The following is a 22,448-nucleotide window of genomic DNA, read 5'->3' on the forward strand; positions in this document are numbered from 1 at the left end:
AAAATACTGGAAAAATGTATCCATAAACAGGTTGTGCACTACTTGCTCCAGGAAAACCTACTCACACACACACACACATGGCTTTCAACCCAAACACAGTACCTCTACTACTCTAATATCTTTCATAAACACTATATCTCTTGCTTGTGATAACAATAAACTAGTCTCATGCTTATTCCTGGACCTCTCCAAAGCTTTCGACACTGTCTCTCACCCTGACCAAATTTACAAACCTTAACTTTTCTTCCCTCACAATATCCTGGTTTGCTAATTACCTATCCAATTGCCTACAATCAGCCAAATGGCTCACCGCTCAATCCTCCCCTCTTGCATTAGAAATGGGAGTCCCCCAAGGATCCATCCTTGGGCCTCTACTCTTTAACATTTTTCACCAATCAGCTCCACACCTCTTGCCCCCAGTCATCACTGGTACAATATGCTGATGACTCTACTGTCATTACCATTGCAAATAATCCATCAAACCTACACTCCTCTACACAAGCATCATTCAATTCCATTGAGACTTGGCTCACTAACAACAAACTAATACTCAACCCAAAGAAAACTAAGCTCTTACTCTTTCCTCTCAGCTCTCAAATCTACCTTCTCCATTCAATCTAGCAACAAAACAAACATCACTGCTGAACCTAGCACAAAATTACTTGGTGTCACTATAGATGATCAGCTAAAATTCAATCACCACTTTACAAATTGCATCAAAAAGACACACCAGAAAGTGGGCCACCTCTACCTCAATAAGAAATTATTAACAAACAGGGCAAAAATAACTATCTTGCAGGCTTTTCTTTTCCCTACTCTATTACATAGCTGTCAACTATTCACAAATCTCAACAATTCACTTCTCTCCAAACTCAAAAGCACCTACAATAAGGTTGCAAGATTTGCAGCAAATCAAACCTACAAGTCTCACCACTGTATCTCTCTCAAGCAACTTGATTGGCTTGAACTCCCCCACCTACTTAAGCTCCAGCAACTTCAACTCGTACACCCCCTCTTATATGTGCCCTCTTTTTGCCCTAGCCTCACCTCTATCTTAACCAAACATCTACCTGCAAGACCACTTCAAAGCTCTGACCTTGACCTACTCCAAATCTATAAACCTAAAACCAAAACTGGCAGTCTACTCTATAGCTACAATCCTGCCACATCCTGAAATAATCTCCCCCTTGAAATTAGATCACTAAATCAAACTAAACATTTCAAAATTGCCACATGCAAATTCTTCAAGATAAACTGGTCTTGCCACTGCACCCATCCCCCCTAACCTCCTTCACCTCCTCTGACTCCCCAAGTACCCTACTCCCTTTCTACCTTACTCCACCTCTCCCTCCCTTTTCTCATCTCTCTCCATTCTCCTCTCTTCAAAGTCTAATCCCCTTTCAGTACACCCCCCCTTTACTTCCTTTTATCGACTATTCCCCCTGTTAATCAATCCTCCCCCATTCCCTCCTTACTATCCCCATCTCCTTCCTTAGTCTCTCCTACCTATCTCTCTTTTTCCTTACCATCTCCACCACCCTCTACCCCCCCCCCCAACAGTTCTCATCCTACTCTAGAGCCTACTACATCCTTTGCTGGCCTTACTATATCCTTTCTGCATGTGTATTTTTTTTCTCTTCCATGCTATAACAATTGATCTACAAAACCTGAATCTAGCATTCTAGAAGACCTATATTTGTTACCAACTACCGTATGTACAATTATCCTACTGTGAATGTAACTTAATTATTAACCACTTCTTACTTGATTAATGTCTTATTACTCCTGCCAACTCAAGTGTATTGATTTTCTTATTTGTAAATAACTCGTATATATTTACCTAATATGTAAACTATTTTTGTTACAATGTACAATGTTTGCATCTCTATTGTGGAGTTTTTCTCCTCGGATCTCTGCTGAAAATAAGCCACAAGCTTAGACAGACTAACCCGGTCAACAAATGTAAAATAAATAAATAATAAATAAATAATCTGCTTGCAAATGATGTAAGAAAAAAAAATTAGAAAAAAGTTATTGTAGATCAAATACTTTACATGTACAGGTTTAACCGAATTTGTTATGTTGAAAAGGGGGTCCGTATGGATCTGAATCCTCAAATAAGGGTATTGAAAGCTTCTTCTTCTTCTTCTTTCAGCTGTTCCTGTTAGGGGTTGCCACAGCAGATCATCTGTTTCCATTTCTTCCTGTCCTCTGCATCTTGCTCTGTCACACCAACCACCTGCATGTCCTCTCTTACCACATCCAAAAACCTTATTTTATGCCTTCCTCTTTTCCCCTTACCTGGCAGTTCCATCTCTTGCATCCTTTTCCAATATATCCAGCATCTCTCTTCAGCACATGTCCAAACCAATGCAATCTCGCCGCTCTTGCTTTGTCTCCAAACCGTTCAATCTGAGCTGACTTTCTAATATACTGATTCCTAATCCTGTCCATCCTCATCACACCCAGTGCAAATCTTAACATCTTTAACTCTGCCACCTCCAGCTCTGATTCCTGTCTTTTCATCAATGTCACTGTCTGGAAACCCATATAACATAGCTGGTCTCATTACCCTCTTCTAGACCTTTCCTTTCACTCTTACTGGTACTTGTCTGTCACAAATCACTCCTGACACTCTTCTCCACCCATTCCAGCCTGCCTGTACTCTCTTCTTCACCTCTCTTCCACACTCCCCATTATTCTGAACTGCTGATCACAAGTATTTAAACTCATCCTTCACCAACTCTATTCCCTGCATCCTCACCATTCCTCTATCCTCCCTCTCATTCACACACATATATTCTGTCTTAGTCCTGCTGGCCTTCATTCCCCTCCTCTCTAGAGCATATATCCACCTCTTCAGGGTCTCCCCAACCTGTTCCCTACTCTCACTACAGATCACAATGTCATCCACAAACATCATAGTCCACAGGGACTCCTGTCTGATCTTGTCTATCAACCTGTCCATCAGTATTGCAAATAAGAAAGGGCTGAGAGCTGATCCCTGAACACATCTGTCACTCCAACCTCAGACTTCACCACTGTCACAATACCCTTGTACTTATCTTGCACCATGCTTACATATTTCTCTTCCACTCCCAACTTCCTCATACAATACCACAACTCCACTCTAGGCACCCTGTCATATGCTTTCTCTAACTCCACAAATACACAGTGTGACTGACCTTCTCCATACTGCTCCATCGACACCCTCAGTGCAAACATTGCATCTCTAGTACTCTTTCCTGGCATGAAACCATACTGCTGCTCACTAATCATCATCTCCCTTCTTAACCTAGCTTCCACTACTCTTTCCCATAACTTCATGCTGTGACTGATTTATTTTATCCCTCTATAGTTACTACAGCTCTGCACATCACCCTTATTCCTAAAAATTGATACCAAAAAACTTCTTCTCCACTCCTCAGGCATCCTCTCACTTTCCAATGTTACGTTAAACAATCTGGTTAAAAACTCCATTTCCATCTCTCCTAAACGCCTCCATACTTCCACAGGTATGTCATCTGGACCAACAGCCTTTCCATTCTTCATCCTCTTCATAGCTGTCCTTACTTCCTTCTTGCTAATCCATTGTACTTCCTGATTCAATATCCCCATATCATCCAACCTTCTATCACTCTCATTCTCTTCATTCATCAGCCCCTCAAAGTACTCTTTCCATCTGATCAACACACTCTCCTCTCTTGTGAGTATGTTTCCTTCATTATCCTTTATCACCCTTACTAGCTGCACATCTTTCCATGCTCTGTACTTTTGTCTAGCGAATCAGTACAGGTCCTTTTCAAACAACATTTGACATTTTCAAACAAGGGTATTGAAACAACCATTTCATAATATTTCCTAGAGTTGCCACAGACAAAGACATAAATTAATAAGGTGAAAAAGAATTTAGATGTAATGATGACATAGCATTGTATTAAGTCACATTGAAAGTGCAACAGAAATTTATGAAAGTTGTCCTTTCACATTTGATAGTGAATGTCTGGATGATTGGGATACTGCAAACTGTTAGGATATGCATGTACTCACATGATATTAAGCAACAGCTGCAAACACTCCAGGTATATCCCTTTATTTATGTCTATTGCCTCATTTCATTAACTATGCTTTCATAATAGCAAGTGTATCTCTGTTTTATTGCCATATGTTGTCTTTACCAATGCTTAAAGTACACTATTCAGTATGAACAACATTTCTTACTATGGGACAATGCTGTGGCAATTAAAGCCAGCATTTGGCAGTTATGACTGTTGATCCCCTAAATCACTCAATGTCCATACTTTCAGACTTTTTGTTAAGTCTCTTATACCTGGCACACCCTCTGTAGATGTATATGAAAGAGGAGAGACCATGAAAGCTGAACGTTCTTGCAGTCAGAGTAATCATAGCCACCTGCAATGTAAAGAAAAAGAAAGGAAACATTTCTCACTGCTCGTCCTTGCATTGCTAGGACATGTGCATGTAAATGGGTAGGTCCCTACACCATGTTTACATTTCCTAAATTGTACACCTCATTTGCATACTCACAGTGCTGACTCTGCACTATATATAGGTAATTGTTTCCTAATGCCCTTGTATCATACTGGGGAGACTGTTCTGAAACACAGAGCTAGAAACTCCTAGTAAAACAAGACTTTGTGAGATTTATCTATTTTCTATAGTTCTGTATAGTTAAAGTATGGTGTTATTTCTTAACTAATGATTTTAGTTTAATATTAAAAGGTGAAATGCAGTTACCGCTGAAAAGCACTTTTATTATTTTACATTTTTTTTCTTTTATCCTTTCCTTTTGCCATGGTCATGTCTGCATTTCTACAATTATGCTACTGAATGCTACATAACAAATTATTTTAGTTTGCATGTCATGTTTGCATGCTTAATGCTGATGATTGTACTGTACGTTTTTAGGAAGGTCTGGCATTTTTATCTGTGTTAGCAGAAAAAGAAACAGTTTTCTGTTTAAGTATTTTTAGCTGACTGAACTCCACACCACTGGATATGTCAGCTTTAAGAGTTTGGTGTTACTTTTCTAATGCTATGTTTCTAATTGTTTTTGTTAATGCTGCAATGTATGACATATTATATGGATATGTCAGTTTTAAGAGTTTGGTGTTACTTTTCTAATGCTACGTTTGTAATTGTTTTTGTTAATGCTGCAATGTATAATACAGTTAAACCTGTGTTATCGCCATTATAGAAGTGATATAAGATCTGTGCTCATAACCGAGTTTTAAATATGCTTTTTTGTTGGGGGTCCTAACTTGGGTGTAGTCATAATGAATAATTAACACATCTAATGCAGGGATTTGGCACTCAAGAAGAAATCTGTACCCTATAAGTGACTATAGAGTAATGCAGAAAATGGGGTTATTATCTAGGCCATACGTTGCCATGGAACTTTTCTGTTAGGGAGGTTCATAGGTTAGTACTAAGCTAACTGCCCTTGTGAGCCATTTTAAGCCTAACCAATTATCCCTTGTGAGACTCAAACCCTGCACCTTGTGTTTGTAAGGCAAACACCTTAACCATTAGGCCACCCTCCCAGGTAAAGATGTCCAATCTGCCTGAGGCAGGATATAGCAGCAGGTGGAAGATGGCAATAATGCTGCTAGAGGGCATGGGAGAATCTACTCCTAGATATGACAATGGGCAAGTGATATGATAAACTCTGGGATGGGTGTAGTCATAATGAATAATTAACACATCTAATGCAGGGATTTGGCACTCAAGAAGAAATCTGTACCCTATAAGTGACTATAGAGTAATGCAGAAAATGGGGTTATTATCTAGGCCATACGTTGCCATGGAACTTTTCTGTTAGGGAGGTTCATAGGTTAGTACTAAGCTAACTGCCCTTGTGAGCCATTTTAAGCCTAACCAATTACCCCTTGTGAGACTCAAACCCTGCACCTTGTGTTTGTAAGGCAAACACCTTAACCATTAGGCCACCCTCCCAGGTAAAGATGTCCAATCTGCCTGAGGCAGGATATAGCAACAGGTGGAAGATGGCAATAATGCTGCTAGAGGGCATGGGAGAATCTACTCCTAGATATGACAATGGGCAAGTGATATGATAAACTCTGCACACCATAGGGCTGCTGCAATTGCCCAGGAATAGGTAGCTACAGGAGGAGGCATTTCTACCAAACCACCACGTACTGAAACTGAGGAGTTCCTGTTCACTGTTAGAGATCAAGATAGCTTGGCAGAAGATTCCACCAGAATCCTTGATGTTGGTGCAGATGTAGATGACAGAGACAGAGTGTTATAAGCAGACTTTCAAGGTATGCAAAAATCAAGTGTCATTGTTATATCTTTATATGCATATATCTAAGATGTCTGATATAAATATATAGAGAGAGTCAGCAATAACTGTATGTTAGACTGCAGACATACAGAAATAGTATAGTTTGTGCTGGGTTTAGGGGGAATCCAACTTTTCCATACATTTTTATAAGAATATTTTTAGTCTGCACTTCTGAAATGGACTTTCTTTTTCTTTGTTTCATTTGCAATGTGATACTTAGCAGACCTGTTTCCTTTCCATTCCTCACATACAGACTATTCTGGATTACAGGCTGCCAGCCCACCTGCACATCATAAGCACTCATTTGTTAATAAATAATGTTGAATATAAGGTAGATTCATGTCTATACTACAATAAACTTTTTCTAGCTTTAGCATTTGTTAAGAAGTTTAACATACCTTTATTATCAGGAAAATATATGATTAATTTTTTTCTCCATTTTTCTGTTTGTTGTGTTTATTGCTTGTTATCATAGCTAATCATGAGAGTGGCTTAGTGGAATTTCTACCACCTGATACTGGACTACTGGTAGCCTGTGATGATGATGGTGGTGATGAAGAACAGTCTAATGGTGCAGAGGGCCAGTGTTAGACTGTGGATGTGACTCCTACATCCCTTGCCTATGTCTCAGATACAGCCAGTATGCCTACGCAGACCCAGGACACGGAGGTCTCTGATATAGGACAAGTTGAAGCTGACACAGTTAATAAGGCTGGTGAAGCCTAGCTCTGGTTGCAGAACCAGTTGTTTCTCCCTTTAGCCATTGTGAGGGCATGTTGCCACACAGGAAAGTTGGTAGGTGTGCTCAGAGAAGGCCTGCTGTTCATTCTCCTCCTTAAGCTGATGTGTCATTAGGTGCCACCACATATATGTATAGGGCGGCAGTGGAGGCTCAGGCAAGTTCCATCCAGGCCTCATAGGAGAAAATTCAACTACTAAATGTTATGCATTCTGATGTGAGTGACTTCCTGATCCATGTGGGCAACTCCTTAGACAGGATGAATGATACAATGGATCGGACAGTTTCTGTAATAAAACATCTGTTGTGGGTGAATGGACATCCATGTGGCTGTAGCTGCAAGATCCCACTCCTACAGTGACACTACATCCTCTGCTCCATCTGTGATTGCAGTCTACACCCAGATATGCTAGATCATGGGGTTGTGGTTATGGATGAAGTTGTGAGGAGAGCTTGTCCAGCAGACATCACTCTTGTTCAGGTAAAATCCCAACTTCTAGTCAGGGCCATCAGAGTAGCAGTGCAACTCATGGCAGTGGTGGTTCTCATGGTTGGGGTGATGATGTGGAACTGAGTAGTCTAACATGTATGGCTCATACCTGTCCAAGATGCCAAGATGTAGTGTTAGGACAGTGCTTGATTGTGTTTATGCAGACAATGACATATTGAAAAAGTAATTCAATTACCTATACCACTTCACACATGTGTAAGCCATCTAAACATTACTGTTGAGTGCTATACAGCTGTTGTTACTTGCCCTGAAGAGTGTATGCTGTGGAGGATAAATGTGTTTCTTACTCACACGCACTCACTTCTTTGTTGACAGCCTGGCCCTCATACCTACCCCCACCCTATGCAAATGATGATGATGACTGTGCCCTACCCTTTGCCCATGGCTTTGTGACTTAGGGCTGCACATATGCATATATACATATATATATATATATATATATATATATATATATATATATATATATATATATATGGGCCCCTATCAAATGATAGAAAGCTCATTTAATAGGAACTCATTTCACTGACACCATAAGATAGAAAGCTCAAAACACTGAAAACTCATTTGACTGAAACTCAAAACACTGAAAATGCTATATGCCCTTTTTCCCACGGTAGTGCAATCCTGGCGTTAGTATATATAGTTGGGGGGGCACAGCCCCCCACATAGTTTATATAAATATTGTTTTCTCCAAACAGTTATTCATTGTAGTTATAAGAATCCATGTGTAGTGTTTAAAATGTATGAAGTATGTGGGGGGCTATGCCCCCCTCCCCCCTAACTATATATATATATACTAACTCCAGGATCGCACTACCGTGGGGAAAAGGGCATATAGAATTTTCAGTGTTTTGAGTTTCAGTCAAATGAGTTTTCAGTGTTTTGAGCTTTCTATGTTTTGGTTTCAGCCAAATGATTTTCCATGAAATGAGTTTTCTACCATTTGATACGGGCCCATATATATATATATATATATATATATATATATATATATATATATATATATGTGTGTGTGTGTGTGTGTTGCACATAGTTGATACCTAATGCTTGCTTAGTCACAAGAATGGATTTAACAATATGTATTGCAGAGCAGGAGTTGTTGATTTCTTGTTCCTACTCATTTGGAATGACTATTTCTATAAGTGTTGAACCCCATTGTATTCCAGGTAGTATTGACATTACAGCAGTGGAAGTAGTACCTTCTTCAAACTTGTTTTTTTCTATAGTTGCACAATTGAGGGTAGAATTGATCTGTTCCATATTTTATAGGTGGTTGTCAATCGAAATGCTTGATGCTCGCTATTGTTTCTAATAGGTAACTGTATATTATAAAAATCTTACAGAAGCGATATTACTGACATAACTCTACACCTCAAATAAATGCTCTGCTTAGGTGCAAATACATATTTCCATATGAGAGTTATCAGTTATATAACTTTTTTCTTTACATATTCCACAATTACCTTGTCATTATTACAGTTACAAATTGTGTCCTTTGAGGGATGTCCCTGCCTGATGCTATCATAAAACAGCCATTACATAGTTAAGTTAAGGGTGTGGAGTCTGACAAGCATCAGTTTTCCTATATGTATGTGCATGGCATCTTGGGCTTTGACCTAGTACTGATTGTGTGTGCTGTCCTTTGCCTCTTAGCCAGAGCCAGGGCATACTGTACACAATTCACCTGCCAATATCGTCTGCAGCTGGTGGTTCTCCCTCAGTCTCTTCATCTGTACCTGCTGCTGCCTGTGGTCCTTGAAACTGTGAATCTGCCCCTTGCTTTCCCTGTTGAAGATGTTGCCTGAATATTATATTGTGTAAAATGGCATAGGCTGTAAGTATTTTGGCACAGGTTCCTGGACCATATTGCTGTGTACCTCCTGATGGGTCTAGATGTTGGAACCTTAATTTAAGCATACCAAACACATGTTCTATGATATTCATACTTAGAACATGGGCCTAGATGTATTCTTGCTCAGTGGGTTTCTGTGGATTTCTCATAGTTGTCATGCGCCAGGGCTCCAGTGCATAATCTTCACCCTCCACTAGCTGCTCTAGAGGAATGTTACCCCCTAGAAAATCTGGAGCACAGTTCACAAGTGTGCTATATGTGTAAGTCACGGATACTGCCTGGGTTACCTGAACATATATTGCAGATGATAGCTTGGGCATTACAGACAGCCTGACAGTTTATAGAGTGGAAAACATTTTTGTTGATGTACCTCCTTCTCTGTTCACTGGGTGGGGCTTTTATTTCTATGTAATTACAATCTATAACACTCAGCACTTCAGAGAAGTGTGCTACTCCTTATAATTCCTGAATTGTTCTTGCTGTCTCCTGTGGAGTTCTTGGGAAAGAGATATGCTCCCTTGAATGTAGTAGCATTACATATAAAAACTGATGCAATATTCTAGAGGCTGATGACTGTGACACCTGTAATATATCTTCTGTGGCTGTCTAGAAAGTACCAGTAGCTAGTATATGAAATAATAAACATACCTTTGTTTCCACTGGGAGGGGTTCTTCATGATTCCCTGTGGGGGAGGGGCAGAGGTGGCATATTTCTCTCAGTGTTTCCCTGTCCACCCTGTAACTCTCAACAATTTCTGTTTCAAGAGAAAGGCCTAAGATAAGGTTTATGGATGTGGTGAGAGAGGAAATGCAGGTGGTTGGTGTGACAGAGCAAGATGCAGTGGACAGGAAGAAATGGAAACAAATGATCCGCTGTGGTGACCCCTAATGGGAACAGCCAAAAGAAAAGAAGAAGAAACAGTTTATGACAAGTGAAACAAGGTCTAGACACCCTTCTTCTTCTCGCCCAAGATCTGGCAGCAGCAATAGCAGCACCCTGATGTAAATCCTGTCGCATATATAACGTAATAACTGCAGCAGCAACCACTAACATGCCTGTAATTCTAAAGAACTTTGGTATATATGGCAAAGCCTAGACTGAGTGCACATGATTGCTTTATAGCTTCATGAATTCCTCCACCATGTTAGATTGGTTAATTAGCATGTATATGAATACATATTTAATCGCACTTTGTGAAATCAGTCTGTTGTTTAAAAAAAAAAAAACTTGTTGTCACTCTTGCTAATAACATGTGATCATTAGTCTGTCAACTTTCACATTTGTCATTAATGAAAAGTGTAAAAATGTGTTACAGAAAGTGCATGTCTGATGTTGTAAGGAGATTTATGAAGGAGGAATGTTTCACTTGAATGTACTTCTTGCTCTGGTCATTGCTACATATACCAATGTGTTGCATTTACTTTACTTCATGTATTTATCTATATAATATATTCATTTTCTAATGTCTTTTCAATTTGCTGTCTGCTCAGCACCATACAAACAGGGTTCACTACCTAAGTAACAATCTGAATAATTCAGATTAGGCTGCCTTAGGTAGAGTAAATATGCCTGGTGTGGTTGAGTGGCCCCTGCAAAAGGGAAAATACTTACTTCAATAAATGCACCTGATAGATGTCAAATTCTGTGGTACAAGGTGGAACTGAGGTGACTTGAGAGAAATAAGGCCCACAAAGTATGGTTCAAATCCTGAGTAGAAATTGCTTTGCCATTATTCACAATATGTCATTTTTTTAAGGTTCAGTTGCTCTTCATTTGGCGGTGCACATACTGGGTTCAATACTTAAGGAATAAAGTAAAAAATTTAGTTTAAATTGCCTTAGGAAGCTCTAGCACACCTGGCTTTCCTCAGTACTGAGAAATTCAAAACATTGCAAAGGTATCTCCATGGAACAAGGTGCAATTGCAGATACTTCAAATCAAAAACACAACTGATTATGGGTTTGAATCCACCTGCAAGAAACCTTTTTAAAGTAAGAAGCCCATTTCTCACAACTTTTTGATAGAACTGTAACACTAAATAAAATTGATAATGTTAAACCTGTTTATTGAAAGCAATGTATCAGTAAGCCTGGCATAACAAAACTGTACTACTTTGCATATGTTTCACATATAACCCCAAGCTAATGAATGTCCAGTTTCCGAGACAAAACAATGATTATATTTAATATAAACTTCACTTGGATATGTATGATGGACACAATTGTTACAATTATCATGACTCATCACATATCCCAACTATATGTTTAGGACACTTATATGTAATGAAGTATGTATTTAATTTAAACTAACCTGGTTTAATCAGCGCATTCACCTGCATCCATTTGAAACATATTTACTAACAGAAATAATGATTTTTTACATAGGAATGCATTCCAATGAATAATTGCGACCACACACACATATAGGCCTCTCTGAAGTGTATCTCCATTCGTTCAGAAATTACTATGTTTAATTTTCATGCTAGAAAGGTAAATCTCCTGTGGCAATGTCAGTTACTGATACTTCCATTCATTCAGAAATTACTATATGTCTAACTTTCACACTCCAAAAGTAAATCACTCATGGTAATGTCAAGTACTAATACAAGCTGCAACTTTTGCATCCTTTATCCCATGGGTTTGATTCCCACCTGTTACAATATGTTAACATTGTGTAAGCCACAATATAACAATATCTCATAATTTGTCATCTTTCACCTTCCAAAGTTTAACTCTTAAAAGCCATGCCATTTGAGAAGTGGCTAAATGTCTTATATAGGCAATATTCACAAAGTATCCAAAATATTTTCTTAATTTCAAAGGTTTCTTTAAACTGGGTTTCTGACAATTATAGTTTAAAGAACACCTTTTTTATTACATTTCCATAGCTTATACACCAGATTGCCTAGATACCTTCAATATCAATAAGATGTGGAATCTTAAAGAGAATAATCTAAAGTTTTGGCATCAGTTTATAGACATTAAGAACATCCAACCAATGAACTTTCTCTTTACCAGATATAATGTCTGTCAATATAAGTGGCTCTGTATTCAATCTTTAAGACAGTTTGTTGAAAATAAAGTGAGTGTCATTAAATCTCATAAAGATTAATGGTGAACCTTTATCTACCGATAATAAGAAACAGTTATTAAATTCAATAAAAAACACTTCATCATCTTTATATTGGAGACTATATACCTGGAGATTTATTCATAGAAGCTGTTACACTCCACACAGACTTGACCTTATACCAAGAGTAATGAAGCAAATTTTGGAAGTGTGGTGATATTCTTGAAGCCAACTTGATTCATATGTTCATCGAATGTAGAACTCTCACACAATATTGGAGTGATTTTAGACATTTCGCAAAAGCCCTGTGGTTTGATAACTGAAAAATTACTAGCTCTTTGATATTCAATGTTCCTACCCCACATGTAATTCCTAGACATCAGTTACCTATTCTTTGGTTAATTCTAGCTATTGCTCGAAAAATAATTACATCGAACTGGAAAAATAAGCATGATCTTATGTTTACTGAGTTTATTTCAATAGCAAAATCTGTATGTAAAAAAGAAATGCAAACTATTTATCAGAGATCATCAAATGTAACACACAAAAGACTAGCATGGTAAAAATTGGAAAGATTGTTAGATAAATATTGATTACCTTTCTTGGATAAAACAAATGTTTATCATGGATGTTTATACATAGTGTAAATAGTTATTATGTTTTATATTATTTATTTCTAATACTTTATGTCCATGTTTATTAACAAAATTTAATAAAAATGTTTTGGGAAAAAAAAAGCCATGCCATTAAGCATTCCATTGTTAAACAGTGGAATCTGTGATCATGGGTGGAGCATCAGACATGACAAAGTTCAATGCCATGTTTTTACACACCTTTACTGCTGCAAGGTAAACACCTTAACCATTATGCCATCCTCCCACCCATAGTAATTTCTTTGTAGTGTAGTGAGCTAATGCTGACCTGTATAGCAATATATTTGAATAATTTCAAGGGCTCTAATCTACCCATTAGCTAAGAGTTACTGAGTGTTTTTGGTACCTTAAGATAGGTGTACCTATTGGCTACATATTATTGTGATCCACCATTACCCTTCTTCATGTCATAATATACTTTGTTCCTGCCTCTATGTCACGCTCTCAATATATTTTCTCCCTTCTGTATTATTAATCTTTCTCCTCTGCATTTACACAATGTCTGGCATTGAACACCAACTGCAACTAAGGCTAAATGGAAGTACAGAGCCGATGCCTAACGCTTGTGTTTTTATTGCCTTCATCTGCATTGCTCTGTCTCACTTTGCACTGCTGTGCTAAGCTATGTTTAGTCAGTTTAATGTTCTTTTGAACAAAATGTAGAGTTGGATGTATGGACTGCAGTGGTCAATAGTGTAATAAAGCATAACTCTCAACTATCCAGATTTTCGCAGAATGTCCAGATTTTTGCCTCATATTTTTGGTCTATTCCTCGTAATATTTGTGGTTTTCTGGCAAATCATTGGGATGATCTAAAGATTAAAGTCACTAAATAATGACATACATTTCAGTTTCAGATTTCAAATCCTTCAGAAAATGTATGTTAACACATACCCTGTTGCTCTAGCAACTTTCTAAGTTTATAAGAGCAATATTTAAATTCTGTCCCTATTTTTGGGCCTTTGTCTCCCCATTTTGTCAGGCTTTGTCCAGATTTCTTGCACTAGCAGATTGAGAGGTATAAAGATGAATACATGCATTCACGTTTGCTGAAATCTGCTGTCAAATCATAACTATCACAGTTGTGACTTTCTATATGATGTGTTTAGGTAATAATCATGTAAAATGTTTTTCTTGGCATACTGTAAATGCTCAAATACATATGGATGATAATATATTTGAGGATGTGTTGTGTGACTCTTGTAAATGTTGGTTACAGCTTTAATTAACACATTATTGTCCTGCTGCTATATTCGTGTGCCTGATATTTATTGTGAAGCATGTCTTGTGCAGATATTTGTGCAGATGTTGGCACAGAGCAGCACAGAATACTGCTGATTACCACTGTGAGTTCAACTCTTCAAGATATGATTACGCATGCACTAACACCTTGCCACCAGCAGCACAACTGATCTTTGCAGTACTGCACTCAATAAGTATAATAAAAAAAGAGAAAATCAAAGAATTATAGTTGTCAACAGGTGATCTTTATTTCAGAATGATGTTGATTCACTTAATTAATTTGTTTAATTTATGTCTGCTATACAGAGCTTACACTTGCAATGTCTAACCAACTTACTTAACATATTCTCACAGAATCTATCACTGTCATTTTGCAGTGCACTGTCCTATGTATGACTTGCATGTTTGTCTTGCCAATGCACATAGTGCAAGCATGAGACAATAGAAGTGTGCAATCATCCTGGCATTAAGTCCCAGGAATGTTTGATTGATAAGCCATTGGTGTACAACAGTCAATGTGTATGTCATCCCATTATGGGGAACATGTCAATGTCTCTCACAGTAACACAGTAAGGAGAGTATCTATATTTCAGCATGAAAGTATGTCATTACATGTGACAACGATAGTGATGTTACATTGTCCTGTGCACACATATGCATTTGTTGCACAACCTGTGATGCACAGCCATCTTTTCCAAACATTGCATTTTACAAATATTCCAGTGTCTAATTGCACATATGTATTGTCCATAATCTCCTGTGGTGCTTTTGACTAATACAGTGCTCTCTAGATAGTGTAACGTGATATATAGTAGGTTTAATGTTCATCAGGTAAGATGTGTGTGTGTGTGTGTGTGTGTGTGTGTGTGTGTGTGTGTGTGTGTGTGTGTGTGTGTGTGTGTGTGTGTGTGTGTGTGTGTGTGTGCGTGTGTGCGTGTGTGCGTGTGTGCGTGTGTGTGTGTGTGTGTGTGTGTGTGTGTGTGTGTGTGTTTGAGACTGTGTGTAATACTTGGTGCTCTAGCCGCATCTCTTGAGAAGAATAAATTTAACTGTTCTCACAGCTCTGTTATCCCAGTTTTTTCATAAACATTCTTTGTCCCAATCACCTTCAATAAACATATCACACCGAATGACATTTGATGACCTTTATTAAACTTTCATAAACATAACTTTGTTATCCAATATTGATTACTTACAAATGAAACACAATATAGCTGATAACATCCACATTCTTGTAATATTAATCAGGATAGTGTGACCTTACTCATCCTTACCCAGTAAGCAGCGTCCATACCTCAAACTCACTTACTTATGAAGCAGTGTCTCACTACTCACTCCATTTACCATTTATTGAATTGCACATCCCACTTATTTTACTTATGAAGCAGCATCCCACTACTCACTTCATTTACCACTTATTGAATTAACCTCCAACCAAATAAGCAGTGTCCTTACCCTGCTTGCTTATTTATCAAGCCACCTTCAAACACTAACTTTCCTTTCCCAGTTCATTGGAACAACTATCCAAAACCAGAGAGGGAACAAAAGAGGGCACTCCTGTCCCTCTTCTCTGTCCACCAGCATAACAAGGCTGTTCCCCCTTTGTCTGATAAACATCCAGCAGCCTAACCACCATTAATTCATTACACCAAACATCATTCGCTGTACTCCATCCCCCAACCTGTCATTCCCACCCAAAACTCCATCACCAGGTCATTACCTGCCAAATGCACCAAACACTAAAATTCCCATGCCATGCAAAACCATGCAAAACCAATTGCACCATCAAGCCCAACTCCCCATTTTACTGCCCAGTGTATCTATTACTGTCCAGCTATACTACTCACAGCTAACTCCTCCCTGACCAACTGAACTGACTAACATTGTCCACAAACCAGAGAAATAACCAAATCTTTCCCACCAAAACTCCATCCCACCAGCAACTGCACAGCAAATTTAGCCATCAGGCACCCCAAAATCATCCAACCCAGTTTTTAACCAATCATCTGTAACCATCCCTTCAAATCTTACTTCCCATTTGTTACTTCTATGTCTGGTAATGCAGCAACCTGAGCCACATATGCAAGGAGTCCCAAAATCAAGCCTATGCTTAATCCTACTAACTTCCGTGCAGCCAACAAGGCCTGCAGTTCCTCACCTAGTACCAAACCTCAGACACCCAGAATGCTCCATCAAACTTTATTTACTTTTATCAAACATATACCAAACTTCCTTCTATCAGCCCAATGTGTAAGTCAATTGGCACTCATAGTACTCTGTCTAAAAACCATATCTGCTGTGTAACATTAGCAGAACCTGCTTGAAGGACAGATTTGTCCCCCAGAAGCTAGCCTCCTTTGGAATAACCCCCTTCATGTCAAGCAAAACACCTCATTAACCCTGCCCAAACATGATTTGAACAACTGAATAAGTATCCATAAATTCACCCCAGGAGACCCCAACCATGTCCCTCTTGGATAAGGGCAACAGGGGCTGCTCCTGAGAGTGAAGGCTGCCTTGCTAGATTATCAGCACCTTGGAGCCATTAGCCTAGCAACGCCCTACACTAGTGTCATTGCTTTGACTCTGCTCCACCAGTGGAAACCCCAAACCTTCATAAGTGATGCCTACACTGCATTTCCTTTCCCCAACAAATGTTCTCCTCCCTTGCCCCTACATTAATCCAACCAATACTTCACCCCAATCCTGAAAGCCACTCAACTACATATGTGCTACCCAAAATCCCCCCTAGCACAAACTAAACACATGTAAATAAGAGGTGAACTTTGCTAGGTTGCCTTAACTAGCTTGTAAGATCCCTAAAGCCATTAGCCTAGAACTTCCTACGCCTATGCTTGTTGTGCATCCACCCCACCTTAGAACCCCAGACTTCCAATAAAATTCCCTAGCCCTGCTTTACCCAGCTCCGACCTACTCTTCTTCACTTGCCCCTACACTACCCCCAGTACCACACCAAGTCTGACAGGCCTTAATGAACACTGAAGAAAGTAAGATTACCCATGACCTCATTGTGCATAAACTCCAGCAACCGGAGCATCCACCCCATCAGAATCAATTACCTTTAACATTCACTGTCTTCAGGCCAGTGACTGTTGTACACTTTGTGCTCCCCACCTTGGCTCCTTTGAACACCATTCTATCAATTGAGACATCCCCTGGCATCTGCACCTTCATCTTTCGACAACTGATGTCCACTCAGCTCTTCCCCACCTGTAAAAGAAGAGTAAAATTGTAAATTCTTGACACACACATATCCAAACATTCCTAAAGCCAACCTTAAGTGTACTAAAGCACCTGCATTGATCACACACCCCTACACAATTGCCCAGTACATTCCTATACATTTTAGCTGAGGTGCACCAAGTCACAGTGCAAATAGCTAAATTTTGGCAAACCAAACGTCTTCCCAAACCATATCATTAACCCCCCCCCCCCACAAGTTAAACTGTTGCCAGAGATCAAGACATCCATGGTACCCTCTGAGTGGCTCATCCCAAGTCCAAAGTCAAATCCTCTGATGCAGAGAATTTGTAACCACTTACTTACATATTAACCTGTTATCATTTCTTCATTTAACTCAACTACACCTTTCAATATATCATTTCAATTATTTCTAAAATAGTAAATGGCAACCAGTATAGTTTCCTCATGAGTAATGCTGCTAGCATATTCACAAAAATAATGCTTTACTGCATAAAGTCTTCATTTCTCATGAATCTTGTTACTCTGTGGAACATGGATATAACTGGAAATCCCAATATTAAAACTGGCCAGCAGCCCAACCAGTATCCCTAAAATGGGGAACCCTGTAGTGCAGTGATTCAAAAATGAAAACATGGCAAGACCTGGACCTTCTGCAAAAACTGGACCGGTGAGAGTCCTGACAACAGAGAGTGCATGAGCCGTCATTGTAATGAAGCAACAGCAAAACTTGTAACACATAGTCAAAATTGGGAAAAGTGAAACAACTTTCAGACAGACTACAGTTAACGGTTAAAGTAGGACCCACAGTCCACTACTCTAAAATGCCTTGTTAGTGTTCTTCTATCTACCTCCAAAACAAGTTGCCTGTCTTGGGACTCAGAACATAAATGCCTGCATGTAATGCTCTAACTCTAACCACTACACTACACTATTTTGGCTTCTACAAGTGCTAACTATAATGAACACTAACATGGTATACAATAACAATTAATAAAAACGCTACAACATTTGTATATGCCATTATTAACTGTAACTGAAAATGCTAAACACACGCATATGAAATCACATTCTCAGCTGCTAATTGTGCTGCCGCAGTACTATACAAAAACTGCATCATCACATGCCGGTGAAACAGCAATATCTGCCTTTACTGGACATGCATACCAGGAAGTAGCAGATGTGCCCATGCAACCATATTAACATTCGCTTTGTTTAAGGAGGGGGGGGGGGGATATGGCTGTCTGGACCACTTCAGTGCATTTAACATTCTACCCTCCCATCTCTACCTTCCCCTTCTACAACAGTCCCAAGCTCCCTTGTGTAGATTCCATCCCCAACCTTTATCCTATTAGTTTGCTCCCTAGGTTTATAAACATTCATATGGATAAGTGCTTTCAGTGATCCAGGGAGGAGTTATTCTGTACAGTGTGCTAATTGTTCACCTGCTTCACCTTTTGTCCCTTCTGGTCAGCATGACCTTTTTACATTTCCCTGACATGACTTCATAAACCCATATTATGTCATACCCTATTCCCTTGTTCTCTTGCACTTGGGTAAGCAAAGTTGTCCCGAATAAACATCAAGCTGCAAACACCCAATGGCTACTCTTTCCTGCTTGCCACTCGTTAGCTGAGCCCTCAACCCTCCGACTTACATATTGCAGTAGACGTGTATCATTTCCATGCATCAAGAACTTTTTTTTCCATTTATGTTTTATCACTTGCTGACTGAGTTGCGATGCTGCTTGCACATGCACCTCACCTTTCACAGACACACACCATGCCACACGCATCTAATAGAAAATGGCCATATGCTGAAGTGAAGCACCAATAAAGGAAACTACTCAACCAAAACCCATATCTGTGCATTGAGTCTATTCCTGTACTGCCAAGGACTTACCTGTGGTGCTTCCCAACCCAACTAACTATAGACGCTGCTTATTCCAATTGCACCACCAATGAAACAGAGCAGAGTGACTGGAAAGGTTTATGCAGTCCTCTAGGGCCTTTATGCCTGCATCTATTCCCCTCCCCCACAACCTGGAGCAAACATCAATGCCACAAAAGCCTATGAAACACTAACCACCAACAGGGCCCACTGAAGAAGTCAACATGAAATTCAAAGCCTCTCAAAGCCAGCGACATACTAATCCACCAATGAACCAACCGGAGAGGACACCATGAAAGTCCCTGCCTCTCACCAAAGTATTGGACATTTTCAAATCACCCAAAAGCTCCAGGATTGCAAGTAAATACACCAAAAGCAGCATGGATGCCATTTTACCCAGACAGAATGGAATCACTGCCTTCTTACCTCTGATACCATGAATCTCCAGTCCTATGAAAACGAGGCTGAAGTGTGGATCTACACGAACATCTATAGCCGAGTAGAATGAAAAGCATGGCTCAACAAAACAATAAAACTACCCCATGTCTTCAACCCCAGCAGACCCCACAAACCCAAACAGACACCAGGAAAACCCCCTGAAACAGCAACCATCATTGAATCCAACCCAGGCAAACATTAAGTGCCCACGAAAGAAAGAAACTTGCTCAACCAGGCAACCAACTGGAACCCGCAAAACACCATACTCTGTAAAACAGATGAACCCACTGCAACCACCCCACTCAGAACTGAGCCACTAAGAAGTATGACCTTAATGTTCCTGAACTTAAATCCCAAAATGAAAGAAAATGTTTTGTTTTTTTTTTTTAACAGAGGAAAAAGGTGAATGGGAAGATTTGAAATAACACTAGCTAATTAACCGCATGCAGTGTCGACTCACCCCTGAGCAGAGCCTCTCCACATTGAAGCCTACAAGCTGGCATCTCCCAACATATTATTGTTTAAATTAAGTCTCACCTTCAGTTCATGTACCTACACCATTAACCCCCCCCCCCCTTGTCAGCTAACTGTAGTAAACTTAATCCCAAAGCATAAAATAGCACCATTAGGACAACCATAGCTTTGAAAATGTAGTATTAGAGAAGGAATTAAATACTATACCACCCTACTCACCTCATTCATCATATCGCTATTAACGCAAAATCCTAACTGACCACCAAAATTCCTACTGTTCGTCTTGGATGTAATCCTGCTCTGTAGCAAGTTCACACCAAAATGTGATTTCTTACCCAGTTACACTTGCATAAGTCCCTTAAGCACCTCCCTGCCCATACCTCATTTTCTCCCAATCATCCCTCCCCAATTAACCCTTTTCTCCCTCCACCCTCTTTACTCCTACTAATATAATTAAAAAACCCACTCTGAAGATGTCCCAGGGCAAATTGGTTTGTTACCAAACCTCATATATGAGACACACTGATGGGGTAATTCTGACAAATGCTCACTCTCTCCCCTTTCAAGTCAGTCTTCTTCTGTGACATGTGTGACTTGTATGTTGCTCACTAGATTATGTGACCTAGATCGGTAAGAGGTTCAATGCCATACATAGAATACTTGTAGCTATGTGTAAGACTTGGTGCCGTATCTGCTTCTTCTGAGAAGAGTGCATTCAACTGTTCTCAGAATTCCTTTACTGACTTTTACAGAAACACCCTGTATGAAATATACTGATGAGATCATACTGACAACAGTGCACTCTCTCCCATTAAGAGACACACTTCACCTTTGGCACTTACAACTAGTACAGTACTGTTTAGATATGGCAAGGATTGATGCTCAACAGGAAAGACTTGTATGTGTGCGCATTTGTGTGTAAGACTTCATGCTACATACACTTCCCCTGAGAATGATGCATTAACTGTTCTCACGGCTCCCTTATCTCAATTTATATGGAAACATCCTGTATGATACACACTGATGAGGACATCCTGACAAAAGTGCACTCTTTCACATTCAGAGTCAAACTTCTTCTGTGGCACTTGTGACTAATACAGTGCTTTCTAGATTGTGTAACTAGAAAGGTGAGAGGTTTGATACCCAACATGAAAGACTTGTGAGTCTCCGTGATTGTGTTTAACACTTGCTACTGGATATACTTTCCCTGAGAATAATAAATGTAACTGCTCTCGCAGATCCTTTATCCAAATTTTTATGAAATCATCCTCTATGATACACATTGATAAGGTCATAATGACAAAAGTGTATTTTTCCGCTTAAGAATCTGACTATTCCTGTGGTTCTTGTGATGAATACAGTGCTCTCTAGATCTTGTAATTGAATAGGAAGGTGGTTTAGTGTACAACATGAAAGACTTGCATGTTTGAATGTAATACTTGGTGCTTTAACACTGCCCCTGAGAATTATACATTTAACTTTTGTCACAGCTCCGTTGTCCCAATTTTTATGGAAATGTCATCTATGATACATTCCGATGAGATCATCCTAAAAAAGTGCACTCTCCCCTTAAGAGACAGACGTTTTATTTGACGCTTGTGGCTTGTGGCTAGTACAGTGCTTTGCAGACTGTGTAACTAGATAGGTATGATGTTCAATGACCAACAGAGAAGATGTGTATGTGTGTGTGTGTGTGTGTGTGTGTGTGTGTGTGTGTGTGTGTGTGTGTGTGTGTGTGTGTGTGTGTGTGTGTGTGAGTGTGTGTGTGTATGTGTGTGTGTGTAATGCTTGTTGCTGTCTCCACTTCCCCTCAAGTGAATACATTTAAATGAGCATAGAGCTTCTTTTTACCAATTTTTATTGAAAGATCCTCTGTGAGTCTAGGGTCAAGATGATTGTCACTGTTGAAGTGACACCCCAACTCCATGTGAAAAAATGGGATAAAGGGGTTGAGGATGGATGGATATCTCCTTTGTGAAACACACTGATGAGGTCATATTGACAAAAGTGCTCTCTCTCCACTTAAAAG

The sequence above is a fragment of the Protopterus annectens genome, chromosome 1.part2 (genome assembly GCF_019279795.1).
Source record: "Protopterus annectens isolate FY-2018-M chromosome 1.part2, PAN1.0, whole genome shotgun sequence".
In the NCBI taxonomy this organism is placed as follows: Eukaryota; Metazoa; Chordata; order Ceratodontiformes; family Protopteridae; genus Protopterus; species Protopterus annectens.